Here is a 6000-nt window from a genome sequence, read left to right as displayed (position 1 = left end):
CCAGTTGAGGTCTTATAGCCTCTTATCCATGGTGTGAGAAAAATTACCCAGCTACCCAGGAGCACTCTGTGTTCTAGAACTCTCTATAACATGCCATTGACAATAATAAAAAGAAAATGACTGCAAAAGCTATAATAAATAATATGAAGAGTGGTAAATAACTTAGTGGCTGGGTTGTGAGACCCTTCCCATCACCCCTTTCTCTGCAGATTGTAATATTTGGTGAGCATTTTGGTATATTGGGTTAATTATCTTGTGTTAATTATGGTTTACTTATGGCTGAGTTCTTTTGTGTGTGTATGACTGTACAGTAGGCACCACCATTATGTCTAAAACTCAAATTAAATTTATTTGACATCAATAGCTCCCCTTTAATTTGGCACAGACGTTCAGGAGCCTTTTTGAACAACTTCTATGTGGGCAGTTTTAATTCTCTCTAGTAATGCAGAGATCTGCTCCCTCTAGCCCTTGGTTCTGTTGTCTGCTGCTTGCTCATGGAGGATGTTTAATTTTTGGAAAGAGCCTCTGAAATACGTCCACGAAAGAAGATTGCTTGCAGGCCGGAACCGACACGCAGAGACCAGCACAGCCATGGGGAGAAAAATACACTTTATTGAGCACTGGGTTCAGAATGCCTCTAAGAGGAAAATCGGTGTGCGATGACAAGCAGAGATAAGAAGATATGGCAGTGTCCTAAAGTTATGGATGCAGAAGATGGGTTCACTGTTTGCCTCTAGATCAACTTTGCAGGAGCTTCTTGATAAAGACATTTTGCACAGTCAGTGGTGGGAATAATGCCAGTCTGGCTGGACACCCCACGTTGGCATGTGGAATTCCAGAATACAATGAGCATTTAAATTTATTTATCTGACACTTTTCTCCAAAGCAACATACAATGATAAGGTACCTTTCACTATTTACCCATTTATACAACTGGGCAATTTTACTGGAGCAATTTAGGGTAAGTACCTTGCTCAAGGGTACTACAGCTGGAGGTGGGATTTAAACCTGTGACATCTGGGTCCGAAGGCAGCGGCGATAATCATTACACTACCAGCTGCTCAAAGCACTGCCCAGAAATCTACTCACAGACCCAATAATATTTTACCACAACCGAACTTTACGAAAAAAAGCAGAGAACAGGAGCTCCTAATGGAACAATATGCAGCTGGAGATCAGTGCAAGTCCCTGCATGTGTGTAAATGCAGCTGTTCTCCAAATCAAGACTGATGGGTTTTACTTTAAAATATATACAGTATGTGAAATGATTAATTTTGGGAGGTATAGTTGCTCGCACAACACACATCAACAAAGACGTTCGAAGCTACACATGTGAGGAGAGCGTAACACTGAGTGCAGTACAGTAAAGGGGGACACTTCTCGACTGTCCTGCTCAGGAGTCACCTTAACCATCTGTTACAGCTGACAGTCACTGGATGGCGCTCCACAGCTTACTACCTTACTGCCTTTTACTACAATCTGTTCAGGCCAATAAAGATTTACTGTAGACCTTTGTGGTGTTTCAGTACTGTTTACGTGGACTGGAGTCATATTGTCTCAAAGACTCCTATAATTTATGCCATTTTTATCCCACATATTTGAGCTGCATACTGTTACAGCACATGATTTATTTCTCTAGTTTATTCTTTGTCAGTCTTGGCTTATGTTACTTAGTTTTACATTTTAATACATTTTCTTAACAGACAGATCTTTACTGTAGAAATTTAGGATAGGTTCCTACCGGTACAAATGATTCAGCTTTTCTAGGATCAAAACCAGCAACCACTTGGTCATATAAGTTCATAAAATAAATTTCCATCTGCAGGTTTGAACATTCCTGATTTTATTTCTTACATGTTGAAAACTGTTTTTCAATGATTTTGTCACATGATGTACAGACAATAACATCACAATTTGCTTTTTAATGACTGGGTAATATGTTCTAGTGTGAAATGCTGTCTTTAAAATGTCAAAGAATATCAGAGCATCCAGTTTCCCTGGCTACTAACGATCCATGCATATTCACGGATGAGGCTCTTTTATTATGTTTTTCATCAGCTGCAATTTTGCATGTAACCTATGTCATCTATCATAATTTCAGAGCACTATATATATTTAATAGGGGGTGCGGTGACGCAGTGGGTTGGACCACAGTCCTGCTCTCCAGTAGGTCTGGGGTTCAAATCCCGCTTGGGGTGCCTTGCGGCGGACTGGCGTCCCGTCCTGGGTGTGTCCCCTTCCCCCTCTGGCCTTATGCCCTGTGTTACTGGGTAGGCTCCAGTTCCCCGTGACCCCCTCTGGGACAAGCGGTTCTGAAAATGTGTGTGTGTGTGTGTGTGTGTGTGTGTGTGTGTGTGTGTGTGTATATATATTTACTTGCGGCTGAAAGGTGACAACTTCTGTCGTGCCGAAGCGCATCGATGGGAAGAACCTACACGCGAGAACAAATAAGTTTGCCCACTGCCATGGCATGTTTGACTCACCCATCGATCTTCTGTGGGAGGGAGATATTTAAAGAATGGATTTGTTTCAGATGTCCTGGAGATATTTCTAAAAGACAGCACGTCTCAACTACCACTGCTGTTGGTAGAACTAGTTAGTTAATGAGTCACATAGAAGGGATGAGTCTCACCCTTATTACTCAGAAAACTGCTTCTGGGTAAAATCGGGTCAATTTTGAAACAGGACCTCTGTCAAGGTTCAGTTCTACCGTAGGCGTGTCGATGTGGCTCAGAACTGCGGCTCGACCCTGAATGCTGACCTGCCCAGTTCGCCCCACCTGGCACATGCACTTGATTGGTTACCAGGGAAACCATGACTACACCCTGTCAACCTTTATCCTGATCATTATCCTCATGGCAACTTTCCAGAGTCTCTTCTGCAGCTAATGTGTGTTTCTGGGAAATAATGGTTGGTTGCTTGTTTGTTTAGCCTGCAACCCCTCCCCACCCCACCTGTTGACGCCAGGACTGTCGCGCTCCTGCCCACAGCACCGGCGTATAATCAATTACAGCACAGCGCCTGAGATGGCGCCAGCGTGTTTGCGCATGCGCCCGCGCTCAAGCGATACGTTCACCTCTGGCGGGCGTCGGCGTTAGCGTTTCCTTGTCCGCGCGGAGGGCTCGTGGCTGCGACGGCAGAACGTCACCAATGTAGAGCGCGAGGCTCCGAGAGAGAACAGCGCCTGAAGCACAGCGCCGCCGTCCTCGCGCCTTCCGCCGCCGCTGCGTTTGATCGGCGCCGCTGTCATCCTGACTCGCGCCCCCTGCGGACTGAAGGCGGCCGTTTGAAAGCAAAAGACACGCTTGTCTTTCCCTTTGTTCCTGCGCGGATTCCTCAAGTACATCCCGCTTGAGTTCCCGTCAAACTATTTCCCCCCAAGAAAGTACAATTTTTTTTAAAAAGTATAAAACAACGAATTGCGAGGTGTATCGCCTCACAGCGCGTAATGGTGCGAGAGTGTGTGTTCATTTCTTCCTACACAGTCCGAATAGTGTAGCGTGCGAATGAATAAGTGTGTGTGGGGGCTTCCCTAATGGACTGGGGTCCCGTCCAGAGTGCACTCTCTAAGCCTCGCACCCAGTACCTCCCGGGATAGGCACCGGTTCACCGCGACCCTCCTCAGTACAAAGTCATAGTGAAATGTCATGGATGGTATTGTTTTTTTTTGTTTGACGAAATTATTTTAGGTAAAGACACAGAAGAAGAAAGGAAAATAAAAGGTAGTGTTTTTTTTTTTTAATTTTGGGATAACATATTAAATAAGCCCGCATATAATATAACAACGGACTGATCGTGACACATCCAAGACTGCACTGGAACAAATAGACATGAACCGTCTACCGCGTGTAGAGCGACAGTTTGTTTCATGGAAATAATATTTGTAGTCATTTCAGTTATTTGATATTTCAAATATCAGCTAGGGGCCGCCGATTTGCCCTACCATGTTCATATGACACATTCTTCTCCGGCAAATCATCCATATAATATTTTAAAGCTTGTATTATGAAACAAGTTGTTTAATACATTTTTCCGCACAAGACTACAGTCCATAGCGCCAAATAAGCGGTGACAAAAGTTGCCTCACTAACGGATGGCGTCCCATTGAGAAACTGTGGTCACGGTTAGACCATGGTCCTTGGTCAGAGTAAGGCGGGGATTGCTGTAATATGACCCCCCCCCCCTCCAGGCCCCGCCCCTCGAAGAAAGGAAAAAGAAAATAAATAAAAGAGTTTAAATCTTGGCTGGCGGGCTGGTGAGAGTCGGAAGGGTCGTTCGTGGTCCGGTCCTGCGGTCGTGTTCACGGTCAGCACCGAACAACGTGGGAATCCCCCGTCGGACAGCGGAACCGGGTTCTTCTGAAGATCAAAGTCGCTCCCGATTCAGATCAAAAGTTTCCACACTTGCTTTTTGTCTTCGGAGAAGAAAGGGTGGGATTTGAACCCAAGGTACGGTACCTCAGGGCGAGTCCGGAAAGGACCGTTTTCTCCGCTTCTTTTTCCTTCCAAGATCATCTCGCCTTCCGATTTATCGCTCTCAACATACAAGTTACACGTTTTTTAGAGAAGTGATTTTGGCGGGTGGGAACTGGCTCTTTTAGGTACCGACACGGCGCGGCGGGCGTGTAATGAAAAGAAACCCTGTTTTACTGCGGTGAAACTTGTACTTAACTTTGGTGGAAACTCGTGTTGGACCTGTGTGTGTGAAACGCGTCTTGCTTCTCTGAGAAATCTTGAAGGAAACAACGTGTTTGTGGCAACATGTCCTTGTTTTGTGCGGTAGTAGTGGGGATCCCCACCTTTACTATCTCATTAATACTTAATTGTTTTTTTTTTTTTCTTCAGTTCAGTAAACAGTTGTAGCATAACCAGGAATCGCTGTGATCATTTCCAACTTAATGATTAATCGGATGCTTTTCTCCAATGTTATTTGTTACACTGCTTCCGTTCCGATTATTTACCCATTTATTCATCTGGGTAATTTTTAGGGTAAGTACCTTTCTCAAGGCTACAACATCTGGAGGTGGGATTTGAACCTGCAACCTTTGGGCCTAAAGGCAGCAGCTCTCACTACTACCAGTTTAATCAACTGGAATTTATTAATTCTGCTCTGATTTCCTGCAGCTTAATCCCAATTTACTCCCTGTGGTTTTTAATTAGTAGTGTTGACTACTCTCAGCAAGCAAAGCTTAAACTCTGGTTGTGTTCTGGTCAAATGTGGATGATCATCTCCTTCATTGGATTCTACATGTTTTATATGAACTTTTTTGTGTCTTCCTGCTGTGTCTGGTCATATCTGTCTGGCTGTCGGAAAGGAATGATTATAATAAAGACCGTAGTTTTAAATGCCAAATTCAAGACTGCTCTCACAAGTGGTATAATTTCAGGTAAATGTGCTCTACAGAGTGTAAATTCCAAAAAGAAGTGTAAGACTTGTGTTTCACCTTTAAACCAACTTCATTCCTTAATCATCACAACATCAGGAGATCATCTTTGTCTTTTAATACCTTATGAACAATTATGAGGGGCTGAGCAGCTTTGGACAGGGACACCAAAAATGGAAGCACAACCCGAACATCAGTGAACCATCTAATAAAAAATGAAAAGAGCGGATGCTTCCGAAATCCCCGAGCTTGGTTCTGCCTCTATACCGCTGGTCGTGAAGAAATGGGGAATCTAGATGGAGATGAAGTTTTATGAAGTTACTTGTGTGGTGAGCCTTGCTTTAGCGTCAACACATGGTGTTGCATGAATACATTCCAGACATACCACAAGCGTTGTCAGAGGGTTTCCAGAACGTTGGTCCATGGCTGGGGACTTCCTCATGCTTCAGCTCTGATTACTTTACCACATGGTGTCTTCCTGGCGCGTTCAGATCGCTGATTGCTCAGCGTGCTGAACTCATAGCCACTAGAGCAGACCGACCTAAAGTGCGCTGGTTGAGTCTGAACCATTAAGTACGGTCATGCCATAGAAGATTATAATGATCTATAGTTATCTG

General features: G+C 44.2%; 1 protein-coding gene across 1 annotated transcript in view; it reads left to right on the top strand.

The window, feature by feature from the left end:
- Positions 1-4247: 4247 nt before the first annotated feature.
- LOC108935983 (tetraspanin-9) overlaps positions 4248-6000 on the top strand; it is a 98417-nt gene continuing 96664 nt past the window's right edge. Inside the window, exon 1 of the mRNA XM_018754997.2 lies at positions 4248-4448. The gene's annotated coding sequence lies outside the window, so the exon portion shown is untranslated. The remainder of the gene's footprint in view (positions 4449-6000) is intronic.

This window comes from Scleropages formosus, chromosome 5, assembly GCF_900964775.1.
Source record: "Scleropages formosus chromosome 5, fSclFor1.1, whole genome shotgun sequence".
NCBI classification, from domain to species: domain Eukaryota; kingdom Metazoa; phylum Chordata; class Actinopteri; order Osteoglossiformes; family Osteoglossidae; genus Scleropages; species Scleropages formosus.
The sequence above is the reverse complement of the archived record's forward strand: the minus strand, read 5'-3'. Positions and strand labels throughout refer to the sequence as shown.